At 42.9% G+C, this 11146-nt stretch overlaps 1 pseudogene; it reads right to left on the bottom strand.

Annotated features, from left to right (window-relative positions):
- Positions 1-9610: 9610 nt before the first annotated feature.
- Positions 9611-11146, bottom strand: LOC101119974 (protein O-linked-mannose beta-1,2-N-acetylglucosaminyltransferase 1-like; annotated as a pseudogene).

Raw genomic sequence — 11146 nt, 5'->3', positions numbered from 1 at the left:
ATCTTAATGATTTAGGTAAATGTATTCATTTGAAAAAGATGATGGACTTAATATGAGCAAGGTATTGTTGGGATGCTGAAAGGAATACAAAAATGTACATAATATGGTATAAAATGAGGTGTCTGCAGTAAAGTTGACAGTGTGCTTTGGTGTGTAGAGGAGGAAGGGAATGTTTCTGATTGGGATGATCAAGGAACTCTTCTTGGATAATACAGCATTTGAACTGGGTCTTGACCAATTCACAAATTAAGGAGAGAGTCTTCCTGGTGAGGGAAACCACCTGAGCAAAGGCACAAAGGTGGGAAAGCAGAGGGTACAAGTGGGGAATGACCAATCCAACTGGCTGAAGTGTAAACGAAACACGGAGGTAAAATGAAAAGGAAAGTGGCAGGTAGCTTTTGTAGGGCCTTGAATGCTGTGCTAATTTGGATATTGTGCTCAGTAGCAGTAGTGTTCATTTAGGCGCTAATCATCTGGACTATCAACAATAATTGAATATTGGGTAATGAGAAACTAAGAAACGGAGTAGATCACTATTTTGAGAACCATGGTACTGAAAGGGGCAAGAACAGCAAAGTAGCTTGAAGAACTAGCAGGCTAAAAAATGGTTTGAGAGGATATCCTTGGTGGTCCAGTGCTTAAGACTCCAAGTTTCTACCGCAAGGGCCACAGATTTGATCTCTGGTCAGGGAAATTCCAAATGCCATGCAGAACAGCCAAAAGCAAAACAAAATAAAAACAAATGGAAAAAAAATGGTTTGAGAGATATAGTAGCTTTAAAACATGTTGTCAAGTTTTTTTTCTAAATTCCTTTCTTTTAAGGATGGACACTCCCAAGGAAATGGAAATAAAAAGCTAAAACAGACAAATGGGACCTAATCAAACTTACAAGTTTTGCACAACAAAGGAAACTATAAAGAAAACAAAAAGACAAACAACAGACTGGGAGAAAATATTTGCAAATGATGCAACTGACAAGAGCTTCATTTCTAAAATATACAGACAGCTCATACAACTTAATAACAACAAGAAAACAAAAAACCCAATCAAAAACTGGGCAGAAGACCTAAATATACATTTCTTTAAATAAGACATACAAATGGCCAACAGGGACATGAAAAAATGCCCAACATCAGTAATTGTTGCAGAAATGCAAATCAAAACTACAGTGATTCACACTGTTGTGCAACAGAAACTAACACAATATTGTAAAGAAATTATACTCCAATGAAAAATTAAAATTTTATTTAGTTGCAAAAAAAAGTGGCTGGACATAAAGTCTAAAGCAGGTAAAAGGGCATGTGAAACTATAAGGGGGGGCAATGAACTAAGACTCTGAAACTGGGTCTTCTACAGCAACCATAATCTGTATCACACATTTCACATTTTATTCATAAACTACTGAAATTATCATGTAACTTTTTTAGGGTGTGAGCCTAGTTGCCCTGACAATATCCCAACTCTGAGTAGTGATCATGGTTTATACTTTTTGTACTCTCCTAGCAACTAGCGCATCGCTCCATTCTACATTTGTTGAATCAATGAATATAATCATTCCAGTATTCTCTCTGTTTTCTACTAATTTTTTTTCTTCCTGCACAATAAGCCTCTGATTGAGGCTAAAGATCTGCTCCTTTTAGAAAGTTGAATGTGTTCCAGCCTTGTCTCTAAGAGCCAGTATTTCTGGATGTTTTTAAGAAGCATTACATAGTAATGAAAAGGGGGACAATACCTGGTTGGTTAAAAATAATAAGCCTAATTATGCCTATGTGAATTAACTTGAAATAAATCTTGGATGATTTCTCTTCAATCTGACAAAAATCACAATAAAAGTGAAAAGGTTTAGGGGAAAAATAGATAGATGAGCATTCTTCTGGAAAATCAGGGGAGGCAGAAGCTCCCGTTAGAAGAATCACACAGAAGCTAGGATTTGAAGTGGCTTCCCAGCTGAATGGGACATTTCTGTATTCTTTACCTGGTGCACTCTTCTTTCAATTGTTTTCCTGGAAGCAATAAGCTTGTTAAAGTCCGATAAAACTATTGCAAATAGGCAAGAAGAAAAAAATGCAAGTAGGTTTCTAAATCACCAAATAGAGTCAGTGATTGCAATGATATTAATATATAAGTAGTTCTTCAGATCTTTACCACCTGCCTTTCTGCTCACATTCCAACTCACCTTTCCCTCAGTTCACATTTTTCTCTATCAGTTAGTGAATTGACATTTTGAAATACACAATGATAGAACCAAGAGGTTCAGTTTTGGAAGTCACTGCCTTTGTTGATGAGTTTATGTGATTATTTGAAGGTTTTATTCAAATGTTGAATATTTAAAATGAAATATTTGAATATTTATTTTTATTGTAATGAAAAGAACTTGGACTTCCCTAGTGGTCAAGTGGTTGGGAATCTGCCTGCCAGTGCAGAGGACATGGGTTCAGTCCCTGGTCCAGGAGGATTCCATGTGCCGCAGGGCAACAAAGCCCAAGTGCCACAACTACTGAAACCCGCATACCTCAGATCCCATCCTCCACCACAATGAGAAGCCTGAGCACCACAAGTAGGGAGTAGCCCCCACTCATTGCAACTAGGGAAAGCCTGTGTGCAGCAGTGAAGACCCAGCACAGCCAAATAAATAAACTGAAAACATTTAAAAAATAAAATGCGGAGAAACCAAAAATGAATGCGTTGATTCCAGTGAGAGCAAATTTAGGATTTACATATTCAGTACAATTTAGACAAAGGTGTAAATTATTTGACTGTCTAAAAGGACCAGAACTTTGCCACAAACAGATGCTCATTGTAAAGAAAAAGAAACCAATGAAAGAACACATAAAAAATGCTGGGACTAAATTACTAAAAATTGTGTCTGAAATTGAAGTATAATTAGGGATTGTATAATTTTTAAGTCTTCTATCATGTTAGTCCTACTTTCAGCCAAATAATACTTGTGGACAAAGAAAGAACTGTCTGTATTGTGTTGTTCTGTGTTCCAGGAGGTACCACAGAGACAGGTAAGCAGAGCTGCAGGCCTCCCACCTCTGTTTCAGCTTCTGCCAAAATGAAGCTCATTTTCTGATTTACATTCTGGATTTTGAAAAAGATTTCTTGCAAAGAAAGAGTTTCCATGCAACCAAACTCTGCAAATTATGGCCCTGTCCTGATACAGTGTTTATACAAGAACATATAGTGGTTCAGTTTTTTTGGAGGGACTACGTAGCAATATCTGTTAAAATCTAAGCCATCACATTGACTCAGCAATTTTACCTCTAGCAATTGTTGTTGTTCAGTCACAAAGTCTTTGTGACCCCATGTACTGCAGCATGCCAGGCTTCCCTGTCCTTCACTATCTCCCTGAGTTTGCTCAAATTCGTGTCCATTGAATCAGTGATGCCATCCAACCATCTCATCGTCTGTCGCCCCCTTCTCCTCCTGCCCTCAATCTTTCCCAGCACCAGGGTCTTTTCCAAAGAGTTGGCTCTTCGCATCAGGTTGCCAAATTATTGGAGCTTCAGCTTCAGCATCAGTCCTTCCAATGAATATTCAGGGTTGATTTCCTTTAGGTTTGACTGATTTGATCTCCTTGCTGTCCAAGGAACTCTCAAGAGTCTTCTCCAGCACCACAGTTCGAAAGCATCAATTCTTCAGCATTCAGCTTTCTTACCGTCCAAATCTCACATTTGTACATGACTACTGGAAAAACCAAGCTTTGACTATATGGACTTTTGTCGGCAGAGTGAAGCCTCTGCTTTTTAATATGCTGTCTATGTTTGTCATTGGAGAAGGAAATGGCAACCCACTCCAGTATTCTTGCCTGGAGAATCCCATGGACGGAGGAGCTTGGTGAGCTACAGTCCACAGGTCGCAAAGAGTTGGACACGACTGAGTGACTTCACTTCACTTTCACTTTCACTAGGTTTGTTGTAGCTTTCCTTCCAAGGAGTAAGAGTGTTTTAATTTCATGTATTTCATACAAATAATCATTCAAAGATAAAAAGATACATGTACAGGATTTTTATTGTAGCATTGTTCATAAAAGCAAAAGGTTGAAAAATTGCAAGTATTTATACATATGGAATTGGTTAGCATAATGATATTCATGTATTGGGATGTTACATATTCTTTTGAAAGAATGACATGGAAAGATGTCCAAGATATATTAAGCCTAAAAAGCAAGTTATAAAACATTATGTTTCCATTTGTAAGTCAAATAATGTCAACAAATAAAACCATTGCTTTGACATGTGCAAATGGGTAGGTGTTACCTTACTTCTCTCTCTCTTTTTTTGTTTGGCCATGCCCAGTGGCTTGTGGGATCTTAGTTTCCTGACCAGGAATCAAATCCAGGCTATTTGCAATGGAAGTACAGAGCCTGCCAGAGGGAATTCCCTTTACTCCTTAAAATTACTGAAAATCATAGGTTTACTTGTTTTAAATATCTTTATCATTGGGCTTCCTGGGTAGCTCAGCTGGCAAAGAATCCGCCTACAATGCAGGAGACCCTGGTTCGAGTCTTGGATTGGGAAATTCCCCTAGAAAAAAGGGATAGGCTACCTATTCCAGTATTCTTGGACTTCCCTGGTGACGTAGATGATAATGCCTGCAATGCAGGAGACCTGGGTTGGAAAGATCCCCTGAAGGAGGGCATGGCAACCCACTCCAGTATTCCTGCCTGGACAATCCCCATGCACAGAGGAGCCTTGTGGGCTACAGTCCATGGGATCCCAAAGAATTGGGCACGATTGAACAAGCACAGCACATCTTTATCATTGGCAAGATATTTTCTTATTTAAGTACAAGATTGTACATGCATGCTAGGTCGCTTCAGTTGTGTCCGACTCTTTGAGACCCTTAGGAATGTAGCCTACCAGGCTCCTTTGTCCATGGGATTCTCCAGGCAAAAATTCTGGAGTGGGTTACCATGCCCTCCTCCAAGGAATCTTCCCAACCCAGGGATCTGAACTTGTGTCTCTTAGGTCTCCTGTGTTGAGAGGTAGGTTCTTTACCACTAGTGCCACCTGGAAAGCCCAAATACAAGATTATCTTTATTCAACTTTGGAACTATGTTGCGGTTTTCCATAACTGCTCTGTCTGAAAGTCTAATTTCTTGTTATGAAAGAGTGATTAATTAAACTTATTATGGGTTGTAGAGAGTGAGAAAAATAACTTTAAAGAGTTTTTATAGTTCTATAGGTTAAGATTATCAACATCAACTATAGAATTTAGTGACATGGTGTAACAAAATATAAGTTGACCCCTCAAGCCCTCACAAACACAATATCTTAATCACATTCAAAAGAACAGTGATTTTTGCAAATTGGTACAAAAGGGATTTCCATAATTTAATCTTAGAGAGCTGCTCTGTCTTCGTTTTTCAGTCATTAATTGGGTTGACCAAAAATAACAGATTTTGTTCATACAAACATATTGAAAGGAACTGTAAAATCATGAGACTTTGTTGTTGTATGTGTGATCAAGTCTTTCATGCCTTAATTTCACACTGGAAGATTTCCCTTTCTCTGCCTCACTACCTCAATCACAGAAAAACACAGGAAAAAGGGGTGTTCAGAACACTGGATGTTTCCACAGACATGTGGGGCAGAATTGTCAGGATAAATTTTACAAATCAATTAAACCAACACTGTCAAAAGTAATAACAGAGAAATGAAAAGTATACATTCCTTGTCTCATTCCAAATCCTAACAGAGGATTGTAAGTGCTTTAAAGACAGTCCATTAGAAAACAGACCATGGTTTTACTTGCCTTATTCTAACTAGGAAGATTGCTATCTCACTCTATACTTTTTGCTCCCTGGAGAGATCACAACGGTGAGACCATGGAAGGCATAAGGAACACTCATCATCTGGAAAGCAACTTAAAGCATAGGTTCTTGTACAACAGAGCTCAGGCAAATTCACAACATCATAGACACAGGAACAGGCTTAAGAAGGAACTTTACCAACCAAGAATCTGCAAGAGAAGGTACAGACAGAGGTCACACAGGGGCAAGGTGCTCTGTGGGACATGTCATAAGTGAGCATTTCGATGAAGGGACATCCTCTCTTCTTCAAGACCAAAGCTGTAAACATTCTTGTCAGTGGTGTTCATGCAGACTACTTGCTATCAGACTGTGTAGACGTCAACTGTCAAGAATTACCTGAGAGAGCCAGCTGCTTGTGTCTGGACTCCTTGGGTGTCCATGGGAAGTTGTGACCCCTCCTGCAGGGAGGGAGGAAGTCACCTGTGCCAAGGAAAGGGGAATTTGGAAGAAATAGGGAGACTGCTGGTCACAGCTGGTCAGTTGTCCAGACAACCCAGAGTGGTCTCCTGAGGTCATCTGCAGACTATTCTGTTTCACCACTAGGACTGGTCAGATATCTCTTTACATTAAAAGACACAGAATTTAGAATTCTGCTTTTATTAAAAATTTAAAATGCTCGTTTCTGCCACAATTGTTTGTAATCCTGAGAACCTTTTGAGGGGCTTCTGTTTTATGCCAATTGGAACAAAATTTAAATATTTTAAAAACTGGCCTTTAATTACGAATTTTAAAGATTCTTATTCAATGCCCTTCTGGCTTTGGCTCTCAGTGTTTCTCCTTGGAGTTTTGTCACTTACTCATTGCCACCTGCTGGATGAAAAAAGAAGTGCAGCTGAACATTTGCCTTTTCCTTAACATACCTGTCAGCCCTTCTCCGCTCCTCCAAGGAGTGGCGCCTTATTGCCCCAGGTGAAGGCAGAGGAATGTAGTACGGACTCAGGAAGAAGGAGGTTCTCTGACCTTTCCACTCCTGAGTGTGTTCTGCAACCTGCATTCATCCCTTCACCCCAGGGGTTGGGGGTGGGTAACTTGATGAACGGGATAGCAGCAGGTAAATTCACTGACTGCTCCCGAGAGCCAAGACGAGTACCTGTGATGATAAGACTGGCTGCTCCCATACATCCGCTGTTGAGATCAGAGCAGCTTTGATAGGTTTCTGTACCCTGTGGACTGGAGAAGGAAATGGCAACCTACTCCAGTACTCTTGCCTGGAAAATCCCATGGATGGAGGAGCCTGGTAGGCTACAGTCTATGGGGTCGCAAAGAGTCAGACACGACTGAGTGACTTCACTACCCTATGGACAGGTTAGGTTTACTTATTTAGGCTAATGTCAGATGACCTTAGGAATAAAAATCAGAGAAAGCTATTTTCAAGGCTGTTCGTAAGATATAAAATTAGGCTTAAACAAGAGATTTGAAAACTTGTTCACCACAGACCACTAAAAGTTTTCATGGCTCCATGAACACCTCTAACTTTTTGTTTCAAGAATATTGTTGTTGTTCAGTCACTAGGTCATGTCAGAGTCTGCGATCCCATGAACTTCAGCACCACTGTTTTCCTTGTCCTTTACTATTGGAAATTATTGTTCAAATCTGTCACCTTTCCTATTGAGCTCCAGTTCAGGTAACCACAGTGTGTCCCCTGGACCTCTCTCATCCCAGCCCGACAGGTCTCTGCTTCTGTCTTAGCAACCGCCAATCTATTTTCTCACTGCAACCAGGACAATCATTATAAAATGGATGGACAGAGGAGCCAGGTAGGCTGCAGTCCATGGGGTCGCTGAGAGCTGGACACAACTCAGTGACTTCACTCTCACTTTTCACTTTCATGCATTGGAGAAGGAAATGGCAACCCACTCCAGTATTCTTGCCTGGAGAATCCTAGGGACCGGGGAGCCTGGTGGGCTGCCATCTATGGGGTCGCACAGAGTCGGACACGACTGAAGCGACTTAGCAGCAGCAGCAGCAGCAGCAGCAAGCGTACCATTGCCATTTTTGAAGTCACGACTTTAATAAGCTTGGTGTGGGGGGCGGGGGCGCTTCCCCAGTGGCTCACTGGTAAAGAATCCACCTGCCAGTGCAGGAGATACGGGTGCAATCCCTGATCCGGGAAGATCCCACATGCCTCAGAGCAACTAAGCCTGTGTGCCACAACTATTAAGCCTATGCTGTAGAATCCGAGAACAGCAAATACTGAAGCCCACATGCCCTAGAGCCCAGGCTCTGCAACAAAAGAAGCCACTGCAGTGAGAAGTTCACACACCACAACTAGAGAGTAAAAACTGTGGGGCCACTCAGGGGCTGCCCTAGTCTCCATCTTTCTTTCATTTTAACCTTTTCCTGTCATTTTCAATTCTTGCCATGTTAACCCACTTCCATTTCCCAAGCACTGGCCTCTCTCTCATTTCTGGGCCTTCACATGCATGTACTCATACGCACTGCAGACTCTCTGAACAACTGGCTGATTTGTATTCACTCTTTAGGCCTCAGATTCCTTTCACAAGAGATGTCTGGTCTTCCAAGGCTGGTGGGGCTCTGCTCCCAGTCCACACCCTGGCCAGCACCAGGAAAGCACCATTTTCACACTGTCTATGAGAAACCATGTCCTTGTCACCACTCCATTTACACTGCACAGTTCTGGAGGACAGGGAATGGGTCTTGTTTACTTTTGTATTCCCAGTGCCTAGTACTGTGCCTGGCAATAGTAGGTGTTCAAAAAACAAATGCTGCATGAATACATGAAATAGCATATTTGAGACACTTAATTTCCAAGAAAAGAAAATGTATGCTGTAAATTTTACAGAGTAAATCAGAATCAATGTCTTTCTTTAAAACTAGGTTTTTTGGTTAAAGAGGAATTCACAACTTACTCTCATAATTTTACTTTAAAAATACTGAGGCAAGAAATAAAAACGTGCCCTGAGCCCATCATAAATGAAATGACTCATGAGACTCATTTAAATCTTTCTTTCCGAAGACTTAACTTAATCAACAGAATATATTACTTAAGAATGAGATTTTCATGAGACCAAATACTATTATGAAAAATAAGTGTGATTTTACACATTTATTAAAACTGGCCATATTTATCTAATCCATAATACTCTTTCCCACTAAAGAAACTGTCAAAATACTTTGTTTGAATAAAGTTGTAGAACACTTGTTTCTTTCTTTGTTTTTTAGTGTTTTTTTTTTTTTTTTTTTTTTTTTTAGCTTTTCTCCTTTTTTAATCAATGACTACCTTATACAGCTTCGGAAATCTGGACAAAGAAGACGCTGAGAAGAGGCCTGGTTCCGTGTCTGAGGATCTCTGAGTGAGTCTGCATCAGCCAGTGGGCCCCAACTAGGTCTGTCCATGGTTTGGGCACAGCAGTTTCCTGAGCAAGAGCCTGCCCCACCCTCAGGGTAGCACCCCAGTCCAAAAAAAAAAACAAGGCCCTCCAGGCTTCAGCCTCTTTCCAAGGCCCTCAGGAAATAGGTTAGATTCTGAACCCGGCCTGGGAGGAGGAAGTTTACAAAGGGCAGGCAAGATCAAGTATCCAGGGATCCCAGTGATTCCTAGGCACTCTCCTGCCCTTTCCTGACAAGGGAGCAAATAAATAGACCTTCAACTCAGGAACAGAGGTGTTGGAGCAGGGACCCCCTCCCCTGGGAGTTAGTAATTAAGTCTCATGTTAAAAACAAACCATCCCCAGCCCCTGCCAGTGTCTACAAAATCCTAAAGGATTGGGTGAAGGGCTAGCCTGCCTGGGGGTATACAGCACCCAGCCCTGCAGGCTCCTGGAGAGGCTCTCACGTCTGTTCTCCAGCTCCTGGGCTCCCTCCTCTTTGTGGGTGGCTCCAAGAAGACTGATGGTGGCTTCTTCATCGAGTAGGGAGAGGCTGGGCCACCCACCGCCAGAAAGTGTTTCTTTTTCTGAAACAGTCTCCATAGGCCCCGGTGGTTGCCACGCACATCCAGGTCCCAGATAATGGAGGCACTTGACAAGCTGTGTCCAGGTGATGAAGTCATCATCTTTCTCAGTTTGGATAAAGGCTGTGTAGGTGTGGCCCTCTGTGCCTGGCAGGAAAAGGGTCTTCACAAGGGTTCTTGCTGTGGTCGAGAACCTCGGCTTCATTGAGCAGCCTGTGAACTTCCACTTCATAAGCGTGCTTCTTCAGACTGTCCATGTTCCTGAGCTGGACACCTGGAACTGTGTTGAATTTGTGTTTCTGTGAGTAATCCTCATGGAAGCAGCTGTTCATGCTGAGGCCAATGATGCCCAAGTGGTAGGATCAGGACACATAAGGGATGTTGCACTCTGTACCTTGGCATTGTTCCAGCATCGGCATCCACATATCCCAAGCCCAGAGCTTTTCCAGTGTGGACCACTGGGGCTCAAGCTTCTCCTTGTACAAGGATTTCTGAGCACCCAGCCCAGCCTAGGGCATGGTCTCCATATGGCACAGCAGTGCTGGGTCCTCAGCTGTGTGCTCATAGCCCTGGTCATTCCAGGGAGAGATCCAGTGCAAGCCGTCGTCCTCCTCTAGCAGCTGGATGGATTGGCTCAGGAAACTGAAAATATCCACAGCAGTGTCCAGGTCCTCCTTCCAGAACCACAGCAAACCTGGCTTCCGGAAACAGGTTGAAAGTGGCAGTGAGGCTGGCCTTGCTGTGCTGAGACACACGGGTATTCTTGACACCGACGGAAGTGTGCTGGATGCCCCTTGGACCAAACAGCATCCACCACAGCAGTAGGTTCCTCATAGTAGCCATCGATGAAAACTGTTATCATCTGGAAAGACAACCTCCGGGCTGAGGGTGGAGAACACAGCATCCTGCACAGGTAGCTGGGCCGGTTCCCTGCAACGACAGCCACAGGCGCATTGAGGACCTTGTTGTCTGGGGGTGGGTCAGGGCTGAACTTGGAAGGCTTGGGGTCCTTGCAGCTGTACCCGTTCTCGTCGCCCTTGATTTTGCTGCAGAAGCAGCGGCTGTGACGGTTCCGCTCCGTGTCTGCCCAGTGGCACATCTTCATCTCTGCCTCTTCAGCTGAGCTTAGTGGCACAGCTGTCTTCAGCAGAACTGAACCCCCACAGGAGGAGAGGGCAGGTGAGTCAGAATGTTTCTCCCCAAGGATAGGACCTCCTTTTCATCCCACAAAGGCCCAGGTGTCTCTCCAGCCCAGGACAGGGCCAGCCTGGCTGTCGCGCCTCCTCAGCAGAGCCTTGGCTGTGTCCTTGAGATGGAAGGAGCCCTTGTCCTTAATGATGCAGATGAACCCCCGGCCAGGTGCCGCCATGTTGAGGAACAGCAACCATGGCCTCACCTATATGAGGAGCGAGCAT

This window comes from Ovis aries, chromosome 3, assembly GCF_016772045.2.
Source record: "Ovis aries strain OAR_USU_Benz2616 breed Rambouillet chromosome 3, ARS-UI_Ramb_v3.0, whole genome shotgun sequence".
Taxonomy (NCBI): domain Eukaryota; kingdom Metazoa; phylum Chordata; class Mammalia; order Artiodactyla; family Bovidae; genus Ovis; species Ovis aries.
The sequence above is the reverse complement of the archived record's forward strand: the minus strand, read 5'-3'. Positions and strand labels throughout refer to the sequence as shown.